Source organism: Equus asinus, chromosome 25, assembly GCF_041296235.1.
Source record: "Equus asinus isolate D_3611 breed Donkey chromosome 25, EquAss-T2T_v2, whole genome shotgun sequence".
NCBI lineage: Eukaryota > Metazoa > Chordata > Mammalia > Perissodactyla > Equidae > Equus > Equus asinus.
The window spans coordinates 37,108,083-37,131,734 of record NC_091814.1 but is presented as its reverse complement, the minus strand read 5'-3'; the positions used below and the strand labels follow the sequence as shown (position 1 = coordinate 37,131,734).

Sequence of the window (23,652 nt, the reverse complement as noted above, 5' to 3'; positions counted from 1 at the left end):
TATGTGACTATCTTTGTTATTTAGGTGAAGATTAAGAGTTCCTTGTTTTTCTTTGTTGTGTTTCCAACCAGAGAAAGATGACATATATATAGGGAATGAAGGAAGACAGATTTTCCAAAGAGAAATTGTTGAGCCTGACAATGTATTTGAAAAATACAAGTGCTTTTGAAGATGCTTAGTCACTGGTTTTATAAACCTAAATACAGGAATGCTGGGATAATCTTAGTCCTCTCATGAAAACACTCGACTGACATCTATCAGAGCTCAGTTACTTGAGGAACTCTGAACGCTCACTTAGCAGTAACTCTCCCTACGCAGGACTACCCTCAAAGCAAAGGACGTGGACTCAGCCCCTCTCATGGTGGTCAGTACATTTAAATTCCAAGAGCATAAGAATTTTTAAAACTCTGGAAAGTGCCTGCGAGTCAGTTTCTGAGCTGTGTATCTGGGCTCATGCCCATTTTGAAAGAATTGCTGAAACTAGACATGCACTTGCTTTAGCAAATTTAGAGGGATCTTGGAGAACAGAAAAAAACGTGCAAAATTATTGCCACAAGTAGGTAAAGGAATTAGGACAACTTGGCTTTGTCAAACGTTCCTGAATATGGTTTGTTGTCATCAAAACTTTCTACTGTGTATTGTCATATTAATTGTTGACAGTATGATTCTTTCCATTCGTACAATATAAATTTGTAATTTGTTGAAAATCTGAAGGGATCCTGATTTAATTTTCACATCTATTTTGTCTTCAAAAGAAAAATAATTTTGAAGTATATTTAAGTATTTTAAGGTACAGTCGTAGTCAATAGGCAGTGGAGAAAATGGCATGGTATGAGTGTGGCCGTGGAATGTTCTGACTTGTTGGAAAGTTTATCTGGGAATGAAGCCAAGGATGATTTTAACAGGGAAGGAGAAGCGGCAGTGAAGCCTGTATGATAGTATTTGTCAGTAATAGTAATCCAAAGGCATAAATTAATATTTTGACAGTAAAATAAAAAGGGAAATGTAGATATAAAAATTTTGAATATAGAAACCAGAAGATGAAGAAAGGCATTGGGATGGGGAGGCGGGGCAAGACAGTGACCATGGCTGGGGAGGAAGAGAATAGTGGAAGGTTCCCAGCCTGGTGCTTACGGGGTTCCATCTTTTCCCAGTGGCTTCACTACTACCAGTGCACACAGTCAGGGACTTGGCTGACTTGGAACAAAGCTGAAAAGATAGTCAAACAAAACTTGCTATAAGAGATGGTACGGTACACGGGAAAACTGTGAACTTTAGAGTTAGACAGACTTGGGTTGAAATCTTGGCTTCACCACTAAATTTATGTGCTTAAATAATATTAGGCTTCTAAATAAAGATAATAATGCCTAATTTCATGAATATAGTGGTTAATGATACTGCAAATGTAGTGGTAATACAAAGTACCTGGCCCATTAAAGGCTCTATTTAAGGAGTAACAGTGATATTACCAGTGCTTTATTTATTATAATCTTTTTAGTATATTTAAAAAAAGATGTTGAGGAGGAAAAAGTTTAATAAAGTAGTAATAATCTGCTTAATATGTTCAATTAAAAAAAGAATAATTAAGAGGAAATTCTTGCTCCCATTTTTTTTTGTTTTGGTGAGGAAGATTGACCCTGAGCTAACATCTCTGCCAATCTTCCTCTTTTTTTTTTTTGTATGTGGGATGCTGCCACAGCCTGGCTTGATGAGTAGTGTTCAGGTCCATGCCCGGGATCTGAACCTGCGAACCATGGGCCGCTGAAGTGCAGCATGTGAACTTAACCACTACGCCACTGGGCCAGCCCCTAATGGTCCCATTTTTCAGGTCAAAGTATTGATGCAAATACATGGGTATAGTAAATGTACATTAAAATTACAGATGATAACTACTAACTAAAATATAGTTCTTATTGTTCATAAATACCCTCTCCCTAGATCTGTGCTTTCATCATGACATCTAATTTTTAAATTAATTGTAGATTTATTTTAATGAGTGTCCATTTCCCCTTTACCTCTAATTAGCTGATTATTACCAGGTATTTTATTAGTGTGTACGTAAAGACATAAAAAAACCAAACTTTCTGGGGCCAGCGCAGTGGCATAGTGGTTAAGTTCATTTGCTCTGCTTCAGTGACCTGGGGTTTGCAGGTTTGGATCCTGGGCGCAGACCTACACACTACTCATCAAACCATGCTGTGGTGACATCCCACATATAAAACAGAGGAAGATTGGTACAGGTATTAGCCCAGGGCCAATCTTCCTCACATACAAAAAAATAATTAAAAAAATAATAAACTTTCTCTTCTTTAGTAATGTTGGGAATGGCAGTGGCAAGTAGAGAGATATTCAGGTGTCAGGTTTAAGATATTTTTGAACTCCATATCATGGATAACAAATAAAAAAACAGCCTGTGAGCTCCTAATGTGTTATGGACTTTGGGTGGGAAGAGGTTTTACTAAAATGGAGAAGGCTGTCTCCTGCCATCATGGAGCATCAGATATTTTTTCATGTGTAGTCAAGTAGAATACAAACTGATCAGTGCTCTAATGAGCGTTCTCACTGAAATGGAAAGATCAATTACGCAGGAAAGGGAAGTGAGTAGAAAAACTTTCCAGATAAAGTAGGAATTGAGCTAAGCCTTGCAGGGTGAGTAGCACCACATCAGTGGAATTTAAGGGGAAGTTGTGCAAGAGGAATAGTCTCTGTTAGTCTGAATGAAAGATGAGGGTCAATTAGCTGGAGGCCAAAAAAATTCACAGGTGAGAACTACTTCCATTTTCTTTGATTCAGGTGTCTCACTAACTTGATTTTGTTAATAGATAAAGAAAAGAATGACTCATATTAATTATATTCACAGATCAATAGTAAGAATACCAATGTATAATTTTATTATAAAAATTTCATTATGCACCAGAGTACTCAAGCCTAGAAGCGGACAAGAGGGATATATTATTATAAGCAAATTGGTGAATTGGTGGCCACTGAAAATCTCCTGTTTCTATCTGCAATCTGAATTAGATTTCCTTGTTCAACTCTTTCTTAGCATCTCATGCTGGCTAATTATTTTCATTGGAGGTACGAATTTAAGTACCAAATCATATCTCATTCCTCATGTCCAAGTTCATGGGAGACAAATCATTTTCATACAGCTAGAGTACAGGATGGGTGAGGTGGAAGTAAAAAAGAGAATAGAAAGCAATTGCATATAAAGAAAGAAAAACGGATTGTGAAAACATCAAGTTTTTCTTTTCTGCTTTTTGAGCCATGGGTTTTGACATGGAGGTACTTCCTTATTTGCTAATCTGGGCGGTTTTGAGGCTCTTCCTTTTGCTTACTTATCCAGTGCTAAAATTAGCTTATTATTCTTGGTCTAAATTTTTTAAGATATTGATAATTAATGGCAAATGATGTGAAACTCATTGACTGGCAATAATGCAAAAGGTGGGATTGGAATGAAAGAGGCTGCTACAATACTGCTCAGTTCAGATGGGTCTCACACATATTCCTTCCCCTAACTGATTTCATTGATGGACAGGCCAAGAAAAAGAGGGGTCTTCGACCTGACTGATCCTACAGACTGAGGCAGGCTGTGAAGGCAGAGTCTCTCTTCCCTAAAGGGGAGGCAGTGGTTCTTGGAACTAGTAGGTTAATGTTGGAAATATTTTTGGAGGAAATAGGACAAAGTCAAGACAGTAAATCTGAACTCGTACCATCCATCTAGGGGTCTACGTGAGCAATGAGATCACAGGTAAGGAGCCAAACTGAACAGAATGTGGGCTTGGACACCACAGAACCACAGAATGGGGCAATGGGAAGTGGTCTACATCTAATCCAGAGAGGGAGACACACCGGCAGCAGCCTTTATTCACTGTAAGAATGGCGATGTCAGCCTGATTTAGTCAGGCTGGAAAAAGGCAAACATACCCCCATATATTCTAACCCTAGCAGTAACATACACTGAAGTTTTCTTTAAAAGCGTTTAATTACAATTTTTTCTTACCTTTAATATATGACACACTGTCAGATAACCTCTCCAAATATTGTGAGCTACCCCTTTTTATTATCAAATTGACTAGAGCTGTGTGAAGCGGCTTTTCAAAGGGAGTCTTTCTTCATCAGGGTCTTAGGATGAACATGTCCTAACAACACATTCTTTCTTTCACCACTTGCACCTGGGGAAAAAGGCAAACAAGAACAGTGTGCTCTCTGCTCCTCTATTTAGCACACTCCACCTGCAAGACCCCCGTGAGACACTACAGACCTTTCTTAGGAGGGAGAGCTTTACAATATATCAGAGTGAATTTGGGGAGAAAAGCAAAACAAAAAGGAGTTGAATCTTGGGCTACAGAAAGCAAATAATCCAGAAGATGTAATGACGGGGTCTGCTGAAATGATGTTCTTTGAAAATTTTATGAGAGCTAGGAGAGTACACTCAATATTTGATTCAAGGCAAAAATAGAGGATCTTGGGTTTGAAAACAAGGTATACTAAATGAATACGTCAATCTTTAAAGAAAATAATCTATTCCTATTGAATTTGGATAAATTTAAACAGTATAACTTCTTTACTACAGTGATACCAGGTACTTGAATTTACATAGCAAATTTATAATTCAACCTGATTTGATTTTTCCCCGAAATCTCAACATGTGTATTGCATTCTTTAGTATGCCTTTACTCTTAAATTTACCAACAAATGGGTATCAACTCAGATGCTTTGACTTGGGGAGGGGTGATATTGAACAGATTTGATTTTTAAAGTGCTCTTATATTGTTCATCTTCAAAATGTGCACATTTTATATTTTGGGTTTGCTATAAATTTTGCCTTTTTAAGCAATGCTCTAGGTTATTCATCTTTTCAATTTAGTTCTTACTTGTTTGGAAAAAAAGAGGAAGCAATAACTTCTTAAGGACAAAAAGTAATTCCAGACACACACTCACACACTAGCATCCGTGGAACTTAGGATTCTTAACTCACTTATTACTTAAGCACGTTTTCTGATTTCAAACTTCTGGGTCTGACAAGTAAACGTTTACGTTTAAGGTATCAGCTTCTCCGAAACAGTGCTTTCTGGTTCTTCCTCTTTAATTCCACCTTAAAACATCTGCAAAGACTAAAGGAAACCAGCCACGTTTTAGCCCCTCCTACCAAGGATAAGACAGTAACTTCTCTGTGGTCCCGGGCTGAAAAAGGATCCCGACTGAAAGCTAGAGGCATAAAGAAGCCTGAAGAATCTCATGTAACTCTGGGAACTGTAAGCAATATATTTACTCTTCCCCCGCTCCACCCTCTCTCCCACCCTCCTTAGCTTTTAGTTTGTATCTTACTTGGAAGGAAGAAAGGACGGAGGGAAAACTAGTATTTCACGGCTTTGAAAAGTCTGCATGTCCTCTGTCTTTTGAAATGAGACACAGATCAGGGAACTTAATTTCTTCCTAACAAATACCAGTATGCTTTCCAATGTCTCAGTGCACTGTGGAGTCAACGATAAGGTGTTTCCTCCACTTGCAGCCCTCCGAAAGACAGCGAACATCCCCAAAGCCTGCGAGGTGGCGCGTACCAGTGCTCCGCGTGACGCCGCCCAGTGGTTACCATCCCCATCCTTCAGCCGCGTGCTGTGTGACAGCCCTAGCGATCTTTAGCGGCGGCATTTGTTGGCTCATTTAAGTTTTAATTTTCAAAAAAAGACATCTCGGTTACTTGTACAAAGCATTCCTGCTTGTTTAATGTGTTGCAGTGTTATGTGAAAAGAAAAGACACTTAAAAAATTGTCAACCGAGCGGTATTCTGATTTGCCCTTCCACTAAGTTGTTTGACATGCCAGGAGAACAGAGCTGAAAGCGAGATACTGGAAAAGATTTGATCAAATAAGAAAGATTAATTTTGAGTGTGAATACTATTCTAATCATTTTGTTTTAGAACCAGTTTAAAGGGCATTTAGATTTGAAACAGGAGCGCCTTAGCATATCTGTCTCGTACAACTTGTAATTATTTTAGTCTCAAAAATAATGATTTTTCACCTCAAAAATTAGGACAAGAAGTGCTCCTCATACTGGTTGATGATGTAAGCATTGATTCTGCCCAAGTGGATGGGAGAGTGCTAGGGTGTACCGTTTGAATGGGGTCAATTCTAAGTTATGGTATTTGCATACATATCCCTTTGGGTTCAAGGAGAATTTGTGTTTTGTTTTGTTGCTGTTTGTTCTAGCCCAAGAGATACAGGGGATGGGAGTGAAACAAACCCTATTAAGAGTTTTAAAATTATATTCCAGAGGTGCCTAGGCTTTAATCAAGTTTGATGTTGGGGTGAGAAGCAGGTTATTTTCTTCTTTCCTTATGTGGAGGAAGAGTTAAATTTTAAATTAAGCAATAATTGTGAAATGCATAGAGAAGCGTTTACTCGGCACTTGCTCAAAGTAGCTTTACAAACTTCCTGTAGGGGAAGCACATTTAATGAGACAAGAAACTGCTTCTTTTTAACACTGTAAGTCACTTTTGAAATATTTTGCATTTTTATTTAATTAGGAAAAGGAAAATTATTAAATAGATTTCTTAATATCAGATACAGTTCATTCTATAGAAATAATTTGGCCTGTGTTTTTAACTTGTCGGTATCATTTCTAGTGTCACTGCTTAGAAAGCAAAGTCATAAAACCAAGTCATTTACATATTAAAAGATATGTTCCAGGAATAAGAAAGAGGAAGACAGAATTAGCTGTGGTTCCTCTTTCCCTGCTATGCCTTTTGTTTATCATCAGTTTTTTTTTTTCTCCTTTTGCTTGCAGATTTTATCACTTTAGTTACTCTCAACCTTTTTTTTCATCACAGACCCTTTTGCAAATCTTATAAAAGCTGTGGACCTCTCCCCAGAATAACAAGCTCCTCCAACATGCACAAATTTGGAAATATCTTCAGGAAGTTCACAACCGCCCCCCCACCCCCACCCCCCCAGAACCATTCTTGTCACAGGAAAATGCAGTGTGTCTTAGAACTTGGGAGTTTTCTGATAATATTAAATAATTAATTAACAAATCATTTTACTTGTAAGTAAAGAACTGCCTAAGAGTGGATATTGCAGGGCCCATATGGTCACTTATTCACTGGTGTTCTGGAACTCCAAGCAATTTGGTGTAATTGAAAAAATTACTTGCCTGGAAACCAAGTGACCTAGATTCTGGACTCAACCTCAGTAATAATTGGCTGTACAATACTAAGCTTGCCACTTCTCTGCAACATCTGCTATTTTTTATTGTTGAATGCAATAAGTAAAACATAATAGGAAAAATACAATGCAAATGATTTTGGATTGGGTTGTGGGATGTCTATATTTGCTGCTTTTCTTCCAAAACTTCCAACCATATTTCCAGCATAATTGTTTTATAATATTCTTGCTTATTATGAAGATAATTCATGCTCACACTTTAAATTTTGTTAAATATAGAAAATTGCAAAGAAGAAATGGAAAAAAAATTGCCTATAATCTCCCCCAAGGAGTAACTACTTTAAAAATGTTATTCATTCATTTATTCAATCAACACATATTTATTGAATACTCGGCATGCATGAGCACACAGACAAAAAGACAAGGAATTCATGTATATACATCTGTTTATACTTCTAGACACTTTTCGATACATACACTCTCATGTAGATTTTGCAAAATTGTGATCATACTTGTTAAAAAATAAACTGAGGGGCCAGCCTAGAGGTGTAGCAGTTAAGTTTGCGTGCTCCGCTTGGCAACCAGGGGTTTGCTAGTTCGGATCCTGGGCGCGGACCTCTGCGCTGCTTGTCAAGCCATTCTGTGGCAGGTGTCCCACATAAGAGGAGGAGGAGGATGGACACAGATGTTAGCTCAGGGCTAATCTTCCTCAAAAAAAAAGATAAAAAACTGACTTAACCAACAGAAGCTCAGGGAAAAGCTTCTAGAGTAAAGGCAGAAGGAAAGTAAGGAAATTATTGATTGACTATCGCTTAAAGCCTAGTTTACTGTTTGTGCTTGTTGTGATTGATTTCAATTTTGTAACCTTGAGGCATTTACAGGCTTAGAGTTTGGTTTGCTTCTGTAGGCCGCCATGGCATGAGAGCTGCCTCAGTCAAATGGCCTTATTTAATTCGTTTAACACGCTGTTCATCGTGTTTTATAACACTCTTTGCCCTTGATCATGAAATTTTCTGTTAAAACATGGTTTTTTAAAATTGAGTTAATGATAGGTTGCAATCTTGTGTAATTTCAGTTGTACATTAATGTTTGTCATTCGTGTTGTAGGTGCGCCACTTCACCCTTTGTGCCCACCCCCGACCCCACCTTTCTCCTGGTAGCCACTAATCTGTTCTCTTTGTCCACATTTTTAAATTCCTCATATGAGTGGAGTCATACAGAGATTGTCCTTCTCTAACTGGCTTATTTCACTTAACATAATTCCCTCAAGGTCCATCCATGTTATTGCAAATGGAATGATTTTGTTCTGTTTTACAGCTGAGTAGTATTCCATTGTATATATGTACCACATCTTCTTTATCCAATCATCTGTTGATGGGCACTTAGGTTGCTTCCATGTCTTGGCTATTGTAAATAATGCTGCAATGAACATTGGGGTGCATAGGACTTTCGGAATTGCTGACTTCAAGCTCTTTGGATAGATACCCAGTAGTGGAATGGCTGGATCATATGGTAGTTCTATTTTTAATTTTTTGAGGAATCTCCATACTGTTTTCCATAGTGGCTGCACCAGTTTGCATTCCCACCAGCAGTGTATGAGGGTTCCATTGTCTCCACAACCTCTCCAACATTTGTTACTATTAGATTTAGATATTTTTGTCATTCTAATGGGTGTAAGGTGATATCTTAGTGTAGTTTCGATTTGCATTTCCCTGATGATCAGCGATGATGAGCATCTTTTCATGTGCCTATTGGCCATCCGTATATCTTTGGAGAAATGTCTGTTCATGTCTCCAGCCCATTTTTTGATCGGGTTGTTTGATTTTTTGTTGTTGAGTTGTGAGAGTTCTTTATATATTATGGATATTAAGCCTTTGTCAGATATATGACTTGCAAATATTTTTTCCCAGTTAGTGGGGTTTTTTTTTTGTTTCAATCATGTTTTCATTTGCCTTGAAGAAGCTCTTTAGTCTGATGAAGTCCCATTTGTTTATTCTTTGTATTGTCTCCCTTCTCTGAGAAGACATGGTGTCCGAAAATGTCCTTTTAATACTGATGTCAAAGAGTGTACTGCCTACGTTTTCTTCTAGAAGCCTTATGGTTTCAGGTCTCACCTTTAGGTCTTTGATCCATTTTGAGTTTATTTTGTTGAATGGTAAAAAAGAATGGTCAATTTTCATTCTTTTACATAGGGCTTTCCAGTTTTCCCAGCACCATTTGTTCAAAAGACTTTCTTTTCTCCATTGTATGCTCTCAGCTCCTTTGTCAAAGATAAGCTGTCCATAGATATGTGGTTTTATTTCTGGGCTTTCAATTCTGTTCCATTGATCTGTGCACCTGTTTTTGTGCGAGTACCATGCTGTTTTGATTACTGTAGCTTTGTAGTATGTTTTGAAGTCAGGGATTGTGATGCCTCCCGTTTTGTTCTTTTTTCTCAGGATTGCTTTAGCAATTCGGGGTCTTTTGTTGCCCCGTATAAATTTTAGGATTCTTTGTTCTAATTCTGTAAAGAATGTCATTGGGATTCTGATTGGGATAGCATTGAATCTGTAGATTTCTTTAGGTAGAACAGACATTTTAACTATGTTTATTCTTACAATCCACGTACATGGAATGTCTTTCCATCTCCTTATGTCGTCATCCAATTCTCTCAGAAAAGCCTGTAATTTTCATTATATAGGTCCTTCACTTCCTTAGTTAAATTTTCCCTGAGGTATTTAATTCTTTTTGTTGCGATTGTGAATGGTATTGTGTTCTTGAGTTCTTTTTCTGTTAGTTCATTATTAGAATATAGAAATGCTACTGATTTATGCAAATTGATTTTATACCCTGCAACTTTGCTGTAGTTGTTGATTACTTCTAAGAGTTTTCCAATGGATTTTTTGGAGTTTTCTGTATATAAGATCATGTCATCTGCAAACAGCGAGAGTTTCACTTCTTCCCTCCCTATTTGGATTCCTTTTATTCCTTTTTCTTGCCTGATTGCTCTGGCCAGGACCTCCAGTACTATGTTAAATAAGAGTGGTGATAGAGGGCATCCTTGTCTCGTTCCTGTTTTCATGGGTATGGTGCTCAGTTTTTGCCCATTGAGTATGATGTTGGCTGTGGGTTTGTCATATATGGCCTTTATTATGTTGAGGTAGTTTCCTTCTATGCCCATTTTGTTCAGAGTTTTTATCATAAATAGCTGTTGGATCTTGTCAAATGCTTTCTCTGCATCTATTGAGATGATCATGTGGTTTTTATTCCTCCGTTTGTTGGTGTGGTGTATCACATTGATTGATTTGCGGATGTTGAACCATCCCTGTGTCCCTGGTATGAATCCCACTTGATCATGATGTATGATCCTTTTGATGAATTGGTGAATTCTGGTTGCCAAAATTTTGTTTAGAATTTTTGCATCTATGTTCATCAGTGATATTGGCCTGTAGTTCTCTTTTTTCGTGGTGTTCTTGTCAGGCTTTGGTATCAGCATGATGTTGGCCTCATAGAATGTGTTAGGAAGTGTTCCATCCTCCCTAATTTTTTCGAATAGCTGGAAAAGTATAGGTATTAAATCCTCTCTGAAAGTTTGGTAGAATTCCCCAGGGAAGCCATCTGGTCCTGGGGTTTTATTCTTTGGGATGTTTTTGATTGCTGCTTCAATCTCTTTCCTTGTGATTGGTCTGTTAAAATTGTCTGCTTCTTCTTGAGTGAGCTTAGGGAGATTGTAGGAGTCCAAAAATTTATCCATTTCCTCTAGGTTATCCATTCTGTTAGCATAGAGTTTTTCGTAGTATTCTCTTATAATCTGTTGTATTTCTGCAGAGTCTGTTGTTATTTCTCCTCTTTCATTTCTGATTTTGTTTATTTGAGCTTCCTCCCTTTTTTTCTTTGTAAGTCTGGCTAGCGGTTTGTCAATTTTATTTATCTTCTCAAAGAACCAGCTCTTTATTTCATTGATCCTTTCTACTGCCTTTTTTGTTTCAATAGTATTTATTTCTGCTCTGAGTTTTATTATTTCTCTCCTGCTGACTTTGGGCTTTATTTGTTCTTCTTTCTCTAGTTTCAGTTAGGTGTAGTTTAAGATTGCTTATTTGGGATTTTTCTTGTTTGTTAAGATGTGCCTGTATTGCAATGAATTTTCCTCTTAATACAGCTTTTGCTGTATACCATATGAGTTGGTATGGCATGTTATCATTTTCATTTGTTTCCAGGTATTTTTTGATTTCTTCAATGATCCATTGCTTGTTCAGTAGTGTATTGTTTAGTCTCCACATCTTTGTGCCTTTCTCAGCTTTTTTCTTGTAATTAATTTCTAGCCTTATAGCATTATGATAAGAGAAGATGCTTGTTATTATTTCAATTTTTTTAAATTTGTGGAGGCTTGCCTTGTTTCCCAACATATGGTCTATCCTTGAGAATGTTCCATGTGCACTTGAGAAGAATGTGTATTCTGCTTTTTTAGGATGAAGTGATCTATGTATGTCTATTAAGTCCAATTGTTTTAGTTTTTCATTTAGTTCCACTATTTCCTTGTTGATTTTCTGTCTGGATGATCTGTCCATTGATGTGAGTGGGGTGTTGAGGTCCCCTACTATTATTGTGTTGTTTTTAACATCTTCCTTTAGGTCTGTTAATAGTTGCTTTATGAACCTTGGTGCTCCCATGTTGGTGCATAGATACTTATAAGCGTTATTTCTTCTTGATGAAGTGTCCTTTTGATCATTATATATTGTCCCTCTGTGTCTGTCTTTACCTGTCTTATTTTGAAATCTACTTTGTCTGATATAAGAATTGCAACACCTGCTTTTTTTCCCCTTGCTATTAGCTTGAAGTATTGTCCTCCACCCCTTCACTCTGAGCCTGTATTTGTCCTTGGGGCTGAGATGTGTTTTCTGGTGGCAACAAATTGTTGGATCTTGTTCTTTAATCCATTTTGCCACTCTGTGTCTTTTTATTGGAGAGTTCAATCCATTTACATTGCGAGTGATTATTGATGCATGTTGACTTAAAGCTGTCAATCTCTTGCCATTATCTGGCTTTCCTGCTTTTCTCTTCCTGTGTGCTTTATCCTACCCATTTGATACTGCAATTTCTTATGCTGGGTTTCTTAGATTTTTCCTTATTTATGTTTTGTGGCTCTGTTCTGTTTTTTAGTTTAGTGGCTACCCTGAAGTTTGTATTTAGAATCTCGTGTATAATATAGTCTGTTCTCTGGTGGTCTCTTACTTACTTGGCCTAGACTGATTTAGTCCCTTTGCTCTTCCCCTCCTAAATTACTATTTTCATTTCTTATTCCAACTTGTGTTATGAGTTTGTAGTTAGAGTGATAAGATCATCTTTGCTTTGGTAGTTTCCTTACCTTTATCCTAATGCTATAGTTGGATATTTGCTATCCTATTCTGGTTCTATTTATCTGTCTCCCTACTCTGTGGTTTGTGACCCCTTTCTCCCTTTTTTCTTTTTTCAGGTATGAGAGCCTTCTTGAGGATTTCTTATAGTGGAGGACTTTTGGTTACAAATTCCCTTAACTTTTGTTTGTCAGGAAAAGATTTAATTTCTCCCTCATATCTGAAGGATATTCTTGCTGGATAGAGTATTCTTGGCTGAAGATTTTTATCTTTTAAAGTTTTGAATATGTCACTCCATTCTCCCCTAGCTTGTAAGGTTTCTGTAGAGAAATCCGCTGAAAGTCTGATAGGAGCTCCTTTGTAGGGTATTTTCTTCTGTCTTGCTGCCCTGAGTATTCTTTCTTTGTCTTTCATTTTTGCCATTTGTACTACTATATGCCTTGCAGTAGGTCTTGTTACGTTGACAAATCTAGGAGATCTGAAAGCTTCCTCTACACACATTTCTCCCTCAATCCCTAGATTTGGGAAGTTCTCTTCTATAATTTCATTAAGCACACTTTCTGTTCCATTTTCCTTTTCCACGTTCTCAGGAATTCCTATGATCCTTAAATTCTTTCTCCTCATTGAATCTGCTATCTCTCTAATAGTTTCCTCATTTCTTTTAATCCTTAGTTCTCTTTCTTCCTCTGTCTGGAGCCATTCAGCCTGTCTATCTTCAATTATGCTAATTTGCTCTTCTATGGAGTCTATCCAGGCATTCAGGGAATCCGTATTCTGTTTTATCTGGTCCATTGTGTTTTTCATCTCTAGTAATTCTGTTTGATTCTTCCTTATAATTTCAATCTCTTTTGTGAAGTAACTCCAGAACTCATTGGCTTGTTTCTCTATCTTTCTCTCTACCTCATTGAGTTTTTTTATTACAGCTGCTCTGAACTCATTTTCACTTAGTTTACCTATTTCCAAGTCCTCAGGACTTAATTCTGTGTTTTTATTGTTTTCCTTCTGGTCTGGGGCTTTTATAAATTGCTGGATGGTAGAGGAGCGGTTTTTTCACATGGTGGTAGAATTTGGTTGAAGTTACAGCCTGTCGCCACTAGATGGGGGGTTGAGAGCCACGCATTCTGAGCTCTCCGCCTTCGGGCAAGATGGCGGCACCCAGTGCGCTTTTCCAGGAGGGAGGGGCGGTTTTTCTGCGAGCCAATCTGGATTCAGATCAGTTCTGTTCTCGGGGTCTCCCGGGGCCCTGGGTTTATGGGGTCCTCACGCAGGGAAGCTTTCCCCTGTCAGTGGGTTTCCACTGTACCAGCGGCGGGAGTCCTAGATGATCTCCCAGTCGCGTGGCCCCTCCCCCGCTCCTTCCACACTGCACAGCGATCCCAGACTCTAGGTGAGGGAGCGAAGTTCTCTCCTACCCTGTTCCAGCTCCTCTGAGGCCGGCAACAGGGTCTCCATCCTCTGTCTTTTGATACTGTAGGTCTGTGAGTCCTGGCATTAGGTTTATTAGCTGAAATTCAGGGGTTTTTTTCCAGTCCTTTGTTGTAGTTTGGAGGGGAGAGAGTCCCGGGTCAGCTCACCCTGCCATTTTGCTCCGCCCCTTTCCCAAAACATGGTTTTTTTTAAATACTTGTGCATTATTTTGTATTTATTCATATCTTAAGCAAATACTATCGAGTCCCTACTATGTGTCAGGCACTGTGCAAATGATGGCAGTCTACTTGTGAGCAACAGCATAGTTCTCCTCACAGTGTAGTTTTTAGTTTATGGATATGTCATATTGGTCGATTATAAATTGTTGGATATTTAGCTGGATTACAGTTTTCCACTATTATGAATAGTATTTCAGCTAAGATTTCTTATATAAATGTTTGTGCATATTTTTGTCTACTTCCTTTGGATAGATTCTTAAAAGTGTATTTTCCACATTCTGACAAAACTTCTACTATTTACAAGTTGTGAGATCATAAGACAATTGATTTATCAAAAGAGTGTTTTCTCAAATGTAAAATTGGAGTAATAATAATAATAATTGAATATTTGGAGGATTCCTAAAGATATTTAGCAAAATGGCATGGAATGCTAGTTATTATTTTTGCCATTTTGCTCTTGAGAAAGATTGTATCCATTTATAAGCAGTGTAAGAGAGTAGAATTTCCCAAAGCCAACACTGGGTTATCATTCAAACAGAACAAACAACAACAAATCCCAGAACTTGGACAATTATTACATAAAAGTGGTATCTCGTTTAAATTTGTGTTTCTTTCAGAAATAAGGTTGAACAATTTCTGTAGTGGCCACTTATATGTCTATGTGAATTGCCTCTTTCAATGTGATTTAAAATTTTTTTTTCAGTTTTAATTTCTAATATAGTGAATATTAATGGGTGTAACTCACATAATCAAAGGCCCTTTGAGGTCTCAGTAATTTTAACGAGTGTTACAGGTCTTAACATTAAAGACTAAATTTTGAACTGGAAATGGAAATTCTGCAAATATTACTTTTCTCAGTTTTGGAAGATTGTTCTTGTTGTTTCCTGAAATCCTCTCTTTAAAAATGTGTGAGATGCAGAGAGAAACAGAAGCAAGTCATTTTTATTCTCATCGACTTTCATATTTTCTAAAATTAGAGAAGTCAAAGAGAGTTGAGAGAAGAGGGCTGGAACGCTTGTAGAGTCTCCCATAGGTCCAGGGACATCCAAACTTCCTTAACGTAGAGAAGATGGAAGTGAGGCCAAGGGTTATATGATGATTCATTCTAAAGGTTTTATAAGAAAAGCAGGGTTCACGTTTGTCAAGAAATAACTTAGAGAAAATGAATTTTAGTTTTAGCCAACTCTTCATCTCTACTCCTTGACAATTAGGGTGGTGACATTTGGGGGAACCAAAAGGTTGGTTCTAGAGTTCGTTCCAAAGAAGACAGTAAATATTGTTCTGGTCTTTTGATACCATCACCTGCCTAAGAAAAAAGAGGTGCACTGAATTTTTGCTACTCTTGCTATGTGGTTTTTAGTTTTTTATTTTCTCTGATTCTTAGTCTACCCTTACAACATTCTTTCATAATACTATTTCTCCATTATGCAAATGTAAAATAAGTGTAAATATTTCAGCACTCACCATAAGCAGATTTGTAAAGCAGCATCACCAATCCAATTACTTATTTAATAAATTCGAATGACTTGAAAGAAACTCAGCCAACACCTACAAGTGACTCTTATCAGAGTTTAACAACCATGGGGTTTAAGATGACAGGCTGATAGGCTGAGTTGCGCTCATTTTTCTTCCCATTCTCTTAGCACATGCAGTTGTGAATCGGCTGCTTCTTTTCCTTAATCTTCCTAGTCATTTGCTTGATGTCTGGAGTCTGCAGGGAAATTTGGGTATTTTAGGTAACAGTATGTTTTGAATTAGAAAACAAACGTCCATAATATGTGTAATTTCAGTATTCTGTAGTACAGAAAACTGAGGTATTTATAATACTTAGCTTATGCTGTTTAGTTTTTCATTTTGTTATTATTTAATTTACAATTTGTTTTCTGATTACCTAGCTTGAAAAAATATCAGAAGGCCAATGATATCTTTCATGGTCATCGCATTTTGTGGCTTATGAAGAGATTGTTTAACAACTTCATTTCCCACAATAACCATGCAAGTTAGCAGAGCAGGCATTCACATTTTACAGATGTGAAAAGTCAAATGGCTTGTTTAATGTCCATGTCTTATGGTTTCCATTTTGATGCATTTTGTATGCTTCATTTGATTAATTTGATTGTCAGTTTTGATGTGTGTAATTTAAGGCTGTCAACCGCTTCCTGTTTATGTTAACATCATAAAAATTATAGGATGAAGAACCAGAAAGTACACAGCCCAATGCGTGTTTTCATATTAACTTAATTTGTTCTGTTCTTATAACTGAATTAGTGGTTGACATAATAGAGGAAGTTTGCACAAACAATTAAGAATGATCAAAAAAGTGTACAATTTAGAATTTCTTGTTTTAGAACTATTTAGCATTTTATATAGCTATATGCCACTTTAAAAAAGTAAAGTATATGACATCTTATCCCAAAATACAAAATAGACACATTATGAGTTGCATAAGAAGTACTCATTTTACCAGAGGTTTTGCTTCCATTTGATAATAGAACATTCTCTTCAAATGTTCTAAACACGACCTATGGAACCTATGGCTTTTATTAATCTTGGTAGTTGGCATAAAGTATTTTTATCAAAATGGCTACTCTGAGCTTGGATTTATCATTTATAGAAAAAAATCATTATTTTACCTTTCCAAACAATCTAATAGCTTATGGTAAACAAAATACTCTTTTTCAGGGCTAAACACTGACTTTAGTTATAAAATGGCTTCATATACATATCTATAGCTTTATAATAAATAATACATAGTAGGTCAAGTTTGACTGCTGGATGCCACTGTGCTGCTAGAAATGTTAGGTCAGCAAATGGCTTCAAATTTCAGTCAGTAAATTGACATACTTCCTATTTGTCCTGTGCTTTAATGCCCACAACTTTAACAAAATTAGCAAGTCGAGTGCAGTACAACTGGGATGTCAGACCCCTTATGGAAGGAGGTATTCTTGCTGAATTCTTGGATCTGTAATTGTAGACGAGACAATGTCTGCTTGAGAGAGTCTGGGGGCAGACAAATGGTCTGTTTCAGTTTTCTTCAGGCTCTCATTTTTTATTTATCAAAACAAAACTAATTTTGTGGACTTTTACATTATTTGATGCAATATTATGAAAGTATTGAGAAAAGTAATTTAGAGCAATTATGTCAGAATTTATAGAAAAGCAATTTTCTAGAAAACAGGTATTGACGTCCTTTCCGTTCAATTGTCATGAAGAAGAGCCAGATGAATTTAAAATTGGTTGAGGTCATAAACTTAGATTTCAAAGACATAACTCTGGAGCATCACTGTCGTTCATGGCACAGTCTTCTAAACCGCTACTTTCAATGTACAATGGGAATTCACGTGCGGATAAAACAAAGGATTGTTGTATCCTTGATTCTAAGAAGATGTCACTAATGTATTTTAGGAAGATTTCTCACAGCAAAAATTCTAATTTAAGGAGATTTCTTGGTTAATTAACACTTAATTGCCAAATATTGGGATTTAATTGTAAAATATTGTGAAGCTACTTGGTGCTTATTTTTTGAGGCAGCAGCAACCAGGAATTTATATTTAAAATATATAAAAGTTCGCAATACTTACATGGAATTTTTGTTTCTTATCCTTTTCACTAAAGATGCCTCTGTTGTCAATGAAAAGCCATGAAAGAAAGAATCAATTTTGTGAGACTCGTTCAGTGTTTGCAGGAATTCTTACTATCTGTTTAAATTATGTTTTAGATCAACAAATTGGCTTGATGATTAATACCTTATGAGCTATTGTCACAATGAAAAGAATACTCTTGTATAAATTTTAATGTTCTGTGAGGAACATAATTTCTAGATACTAATTTATTAATATATAGAGCATACCTGGGAAAATAGTAGGAAAAATGTATCTTTTTAATACTAAGAAAAAGAACAAATATAATAGGAGGCAATTTAGATAGTCTGTACTCTTTTTCTTCTCTGGTGAGGAAGATGGGCCCTAAGCCAACCTCCATTGCCAATCCTCCTCTTTTTGCTTGAGGAAGATTGTCCCTGAGCTAACATCTGTGCCGATCTTCTTCTATTTTGTATGTGGGATGTGGCCACAGCATGGCTTGATGAGTGGTGTGTAGGTCTGTGCCTGGGATCTGAACCTGTGAACCCCGGGTCACTAAAGCAGAGTGCATGAACTTAACCACTATGCCACCAGGCTGGCCACTGTACTCGATTTTTCACTTAAGAATTTTACCTGCTGGGTCAAAAGAATGCAGATGCTAATATCAAGCAGGCGTTGTTGGTCATTGGGCTATGTGCGTTTATTCCTTTCCCAATCTATTAGGTTTTAATTAATACTGACTGTATGTTAGACAGTGTGAACTTTTAGGGCATACCTGGGTGAATAAAGCAAGTATGGTTAATTCCCTCTTGGAGGAGAGAATAATTAAGCAAACAATAAAGAGATAATGCAGGAAGCAAACAGACTTCAATAGTAGAGAATAACCTGGGGTTGTGAAGGATGGGAAGGTTTCACTGAGAGGTAAAATTTAAGCTGAGAGGTGGGAGAAGAGAAGCCATGTGTGGGAGGTGGCTGGAGTGAGAATGGAGTGGCTCAAGATGGGGGCTCCAGGCAAAGCACAGCATTTGCAAATGAGCCTGCCAAGAAGCAACCAAGACATTAGATGGAAAACCAGGGATTAGGGCGATGTCATGGGAGCAAAGGAGGGAAAGTGGTTCCAGAGAAACAGAGGATGGAAAGGTGATGACGTTTGAAAACTTGGAGCTTGTTAGTGCTCTTGGAGTGAGAAGGAAGTGGAGGTGAGATGGCAAGTGGATGGGAGGTGAGAACTCTGAGCACGTGGATACAGTGCGAGCAAATGGCCATTTAGAGAAATCTGTCAGTGACAAACGGCAAAAAATGGAGACACGAAGGGAAAAGGAAAATGGAGTAGAGGGAGACTGTAAAAGTTTTGCCAATCAAATTATCCAGTAGAAAGGAAAGTTCAGTGACTCAGAAGAAAAAGGCCTGGCCAAAAGGGTGAAATCCTTGTGGAGGAGAGAGGGATTTCGTGTCCAGAGAGCCACGTGTGGGGCCCGGTCTGTAACAGGAGGAAGAATTCTGCCTCCTTTGAGACAAGGAGATGGAGAACCCAAGTGCTGATGCGGAGGAGTTTGCAGATGGTCGTGGGAATATGAAGAACTTCCCTCTGGTACTTTCTGTCTTCTCAGTGAGGGGAGATGAGGTCACCAGCTAAGAGTGGGGGTGGGGGTGGGGTGAGAGACTTGAGAAGGAGAAGAAAGTCATTTTCTGGAGTGGGAATGCAAGTTCACCAGAGATGCTTAGAAAGATGCTGTGTTGTATTGAGTTTTGAGAGTGTGAACCTAAAATAAAACCAGTCTGCCAGGTTATGTGGTTTTTCTCCAGCTATGTTTAAATGCTAGGAGCAAACCCAGAGAAGCTGGAGTGGTTGAGTTCTTCTAGAGTGGGAGTTTTTAAAGAAAGAAAGACAATTTGGATATTTTTAAAATGAACCACCAATACACTAAGCAAAAAAGCAAGACAAAAACAAAACACCCAAAACAAAAATGCATAGAAATTCGTGAGCTTGTAGAATACGGAGCCTTTTATCTAAGGTAATTATTAACTAGTCGGGAATAGGCACAAATTGGCTGGATTTCCAGCATTTAGAAGGCAGGAAGTGAGTCTTTGTTCCTTTCAAACTCTTGTTGGATTCCTTACCTAGCCAGTTGCTAGGCCCGGTTCCACACTTCAGTGAATCTCAGTGCCTTCACATGTTCTAGGAGCCTTCAGTCTGGGCCCTTTTTCTTCGTCTCACTTGGTAGAATTGTTCTTGTTTTGAGTTCTGATTGTTTACCCGTTACCTTGTCTGCCTTTATGGTATGCCTAGCTCAATTTCTCTGTCTGGTTTACATCATACCCCTCAGCTTTTCTCAACTTTTGCTCACTTCTCCAGGTTCCTGAGGGTACACTAGTGCTCTTTCAAGATAATGCTTTATAGAATTTGAACCATTGCAGCTCTACAATGTAAAGATGGTTAAAACATTTAGTAATAATAGTTGGCCATCAAAAAAGAGGGTCTTTCTTTTACAGCTCTGCCGTCAGGCTGTTCTTTCTTCAATCTGACATAAATCCTTCGTTTTGCAGCTAAGTAATTTCGTTTTCTTTTTCAATCCTTAGAGCTTTAGAGAACAGCTGGTGACCATAATCAAAATGATATTTTTTTCAAGATCTAAAATAATCTTATTGAAATATTCACTTGCATCTTTCCTCAAAGTTTAATTCCTTAACCATTTTTCGTAAGTCCTCTTAACGTTAAAGTGCTTCAGTTTTACACTGATGATGGCTGAGAGCTTCCGTGAATGGAAGCAAGGAGTCTGCGGGGCAAGCCGGGGAACATGGTGAGGAAGGTAAGCTCTTTGTGGTCAGGTAGACTGGAGCTGGCGTCGGTCTCAGACATTTCCCAGATGCACTGCCTGGTGCTCAGAACGTTCTTTTTTGTCTTCCTTTCCTCCTTTCCTTATGTCGTGAACTGGAAAGTCATTCTGTACGTCATTCCTGGTTCTGCCCATATTTGTTAGGCTCTGATTTAGGTATGGTCATCTAACTTCTTCCTGTCCAAAATGAAGGGGAGAGGATCATGTTGTTTTTGTTAATTTCATATTTTCACAAAATGCATCACGGCATTATATCTCATCAGCAAAGCTCCACTGAAACATTCTTAGAGATTTTCTTAATGTCCTTGGCACAGTTCTCCAGCTTGTTGGGCAAAGGTTAAAGAAATGTAAGTTTCATATTTTGGAGCAAATGACAGTGTTTCTAGTTTATTTCAGCCTGTGTTTATTATATGTGACACCTAAATATTCAAGTTGTGCTTACATGTTCAGTGTGGTACTAGCGGAGGTGGATAGGACAAAAAGAACTTAGATTTCTGTTATCTTACTGTTTATTGTGCTGTAAATTCCTCTATCCTCAAAAATTTTATATTGACCTTTAGAACTATATAGACATACTCCACAGAAGTAGAGAGAGAAAAGTGTGCTTCAGGGCTCCGAAGGGTGTGTAATTAGGGCTCTACCAGACTGCATGGACTTCGTGAATTTCAATATAACTGGTTTCCTTTATAATCCAGTATTTTTATCTTATAAGGTCATACTGCTGGACTCCCAGAGGGGTCCATGACACAACAAAGATTAAGAACTCCTGAGAACACTCCTCTCAAATGCATAGTTTCCATATATATATATATACTTTTAAAATTTTACTTTTCCTTCTTCTCCCCAAAGCCCCTTGGTACATAGTTGTATATTTTAGCCATGGGTCCTTTTAGTTGTGGCATGTGGGACGCCACTTCAACATGGCCTGACGAGCAGTGCTGGGTCTGCGGCCAGGCCCAGGATCCAGTTTGGTGAAACCTCAGCCCACTGAAGCAGAGTGTGCGAAGTTAACCATGAGGCTGGCCCCTCAAAAGCATACTTTTTATGTACAGAGCTCTTAATCCTGCAAAAGACTGAGTTTCCTCTTCATTGCAAAAGCGCATTACCACTCACAGTGTCTAGAGCTTCTAAAAAGTGTCTAGAAGTATCTAAAAACTTCTTACAACCTGAAGAAAGAATGGAGCACTTTAATTCCTATTACACGTTACACAATCCAGGACTGTAGAATGGTCCCTACCGTGTTTAGTTTCCCAATAACGCCTGAAATGGATGAGTGTACAGCGCCTCAGATTTTCCACAACTCCTGCTGTATTTTTCTGTCAGTTTTTCCCGCTTAAAGATCATAGTCAACATCCACATTTTAACTACAAGATCAACCTCACTAGCTGCTTGAAATAGTTATTGTGTTAGTCGAAAAGCAAAACAAACTCAAAACGTTGATAACTTCATCCAGTAATAAAATGGCTCTCATGAAACAGTTAATCCAGTATGACGGTTTTCCTGGGGGTTTTCCCTGGACTGTTTACTTTAGAAAAAAAGATACGGCTTTCCCTCCTGTGGCAATCTTGAGTACGTCATCAAAAAAGGCAGCAATTAAGGAGGGAGTGGAACCCTCAACAAAATACAGATACTCTCTAGGGGAGCATATTTGCAAATTGTCTGGTCTGGAGAGAGAGGACTAGAGGTAATGTGCTTTTCAAAACGTGCTCCTTTTCCTAGCACTTTGTGCCACATTGTTAGGTATATTTAAAAAGTGTTAAGACTGAGTGAATCACTGTTATCAGTTTTTTTTAGGCAGAAGCTAGAACATTCTACATTTTCTGCAAATGAGCATAAGATAGTTGGCACTTGTCGATGTGATGTTATTCCATGATGGTCTGTGTGAGAAGAGGGATTTTTAAACAATCCGTCTCATATTTGTCAGTAAACATACTATGATTCAAACCTAAAAACGTATAAAAGATGAAAGTGACTCTCATTAAGCTTTTTATTTTACCAGACATAAAAGAAATTCAGTTATTCATTTCCCTCAAATTTGTAACTTGAGCCTACGCTGCATCACCAAATAACTTGGCAAGTTCAAATGTTGGTCTTACTAAAATTTGTATATATGTTGTTTTTATTTTGGGCATATTTTGTTTTTAGCCTGAATTTGTGTGAGGGAGGATGGAGAGAAAGAGATGCTGGTAGGGTGTAAAGAAAGAGTACCTGATTGAGTGAAGGGATGTGTTCAACTGTTTTCCTAGTTGGGTAACTTGGCTAGATTTGTTTACATCTTCAGGCCTCAGCTTATACATTTGCACAATGAAGTTCTGTCTAGGTGGCGAGGGTGAATATTTCTTACAATTCTAAATTTCGTGACCTTAAAATATAGCCAGAATGGCCACGTGTGTTTGGCCGCCACAAAGTGAAACAATGGAAAATAACAGCAAACCAGATGGTCAAGAAAAGAAAACTGGCTCGGGAGCAAGAAGACATTCTTGCTTTGTTTGTAATGCAGAGTGTGAAACTGGGCCAGCCAGTTTCCTAGCCCTTAAATAGGCAGGTTCCGTGGGTTAGTCCTTCCCAATTGTGAAGTGGTGAAAGAAACTGATGATGTATGTTTCAGTTATGGAGAGTGTGTGTGCGTGTGTGCGTGCTTTTTAAATAACCAGAGGAAGGAGTCTGTCCCATCTAAAAGATGATGTACTCTCTCTTATTTATCACTTTCATATTCCTAGTTTGGGTGCCTATCATATCACATCTGGACCTCTGGCTGGTTGTCCCTCTCGCCTCAAGCACCCACTTTGTCTACTAACAGTTGTCTGCTTCTTTGTTTATCTGCTCTGTTTATATTACTGAAGTGTGTTATAGACTGAATTGTGTTTCTTCTCCATTCATATGTTGACGCCCCAACCCCCAGTACCTCAGAATGTGGCTGTATTTGGAGACAGGGCCTTTAAAGAGATGGCAGAGTTCAAATGAGGCCCTTAGGGTAGGCTCTATCCGAAGCGGACTGGTGTCCTTATAAGAAGAGGAATTTGGACACAGAAAGGGACCTCAGGGGAGCGTGGTACAGACACAAGGCCATGCGAAAACACAGGGAGAAG

The 23,652-nt window shown here is 38.0% G+C and overlaps 1 protein-coding gene across 2 annotated transcripts in view; it reads left to right on the top strand.

Moving 5' to 3' along the window:
- Window positions 1–5,124: 5,124 nt before the first annotated feature.
- PLA2G4A (phospholipase A2 group IVA) overlaps window positions 5,125–23,652 on the top strand; it is a 149,297-nt gene continuing 130,769 nt past the window's right edge. Inside the window, exons 1-2 of one of the 2 annotated variants that reach the window (XM_070497087.1) lie at window positions 5,202–5,258; window positions 20,220–20,273. The gene's annotated coding sequence lies outside the window, so the exon portion shown is untranslated. Of the gene's footprint in view, window positions 5,259–20,219; window positions 20,274–23,652 lie in introns of both variants that reach the window. The other variant, XM_014865783.3, reaches the window with a different exon arrangement.